We start from the raw sequence: 1,490 nt of genomic DNA on the forward strand, positions 1-1,490 counted from the left end.
CTCTTGTCACAGACACTCGACTCCTGTGATGGGCGTCACCTCCTGTCTTACCTCCTGTGACAAGCGTTCACCTGTGATGGGCGCCCCCCTCCTGTTACTAGGTGGTCACCCCCTGTGATAAGGTGGTCACCTCCTGTGATAGGTGGTCACCTCCTGTGATAGGTCTTCACCTCCTGTGACAGGGTGGTCACTTCTTGTTATGGGGGGAGAAACCTGAGCAATACCTCTTCAGCCAGGGGGTCAAGGCCAACAGCAGTGATAGGTCGTGCTGATGATGGCAGGTGCTCTTGACAGGATGAGATGAGAAGGGCACTTTGCCTCCGTGGTCTTCCTCCTGAGCCCCACAAGCCCAATCTAATCATAGAAAAACGTCAGACAAATCCAAATTGCCAGACACTGGACAGAACGGCCGACCTGTCCTCCTCAGAACTGTCAAGGTCGTCAAAAACAGGGACAGTCTAGGAAACTGTCATAGCCCAGAGGATCCTTAAGGAGACATGGCAACTAGTTGTAATGTGGTATCCTGGATAGGAACCTGGGACAGAAGAAGGACATTAGCTAAAAACTAAAGAAGGAAAGCTAAATAAACTATGGAATTTAGTTAATAAAAATTTATCAACAGGAGCACATGCCAAGGGCTCCTGAGAAGGTGCCAATAAAATCACAAAATAAGAAAATTACAAAAAAGATACTAACCGTGGACATAAATTTCTTAGGGAGGCTGGAGGAGATTTGAGAGTGGGGGAGGCAGCTCTCCCACATTCACACAGGGGGGTGAAAATCTTGGGAGGTCATTTGTTCTCCAAAGTGACATATCTCATTTTTAAATGGAAGCTAATTAAATAGACTGTTTCTACTCGAAGTTCATTATACTGTCAATATTTTGCTGAAATATCCGCTAACAACTGTTAAGCAAGGGAACTGAGTGGAGATCTAAGCACAGGGATCCGTTGGCTGGTCCGCACTCTGCAGGAGAGTCCTCTCCCGCGACGCAGGCACGAGGTGGCGCCAACAACGCAGAGAGAAATGTGAACTGTGTTGATTTGGGTTCAGCGTTTCCAGTGCAGCGTGATCAGTGGGCCTTTAAAAATACTTTGTGAGTACATTAGCTTTCACTTTCGTTGTTAAATTATAGCAGTTTCATTACAGAGAACAAATGTGCCTTGATTTTGTTCAAAATGTCTTCTCAGCACCCAGAAGATAAAATTGCCATATTTTCATAACATAAGCACACTGCTCCTGTACATTGTGTTCACTCTTGAATAAAGTGAGTTCAGTATGGGTTTGAAGTTATTAAAAAGAAAGTATTGATTTTGATTTAATAAATGCTTTCTTTCCAAAAATGTATCAATATTGGTTCATATACATTTCATCCTGACAAATGTGTATAATAATGTCAGATGTTAACAACAGAGGAAGCTGCGGGGGAGGGGGGCAGTTTTGCAGGAACTCTCTGTACTATCTTTGTACCTTTTCTATAAATCCAAAAC

The sequence above is a fragment of the Galeopterus variegatus genome, unplaced genomic scaffold (assembly GCF_000696425.1).
Source record: "Galeopterus variegatus unplaced genomic scaffold, G_variegatus-3.0.2 Scaffold855, whole genome shotgun sequence".
In the NCBI taxonomy this organism is placed as follows: domain Eukaryota; kingdom Metazoa; phylum Chordata; class Mammalia; order Dermoptera; family Cynocephalidae; genus Galeopterus; species Galeopterus variegatus.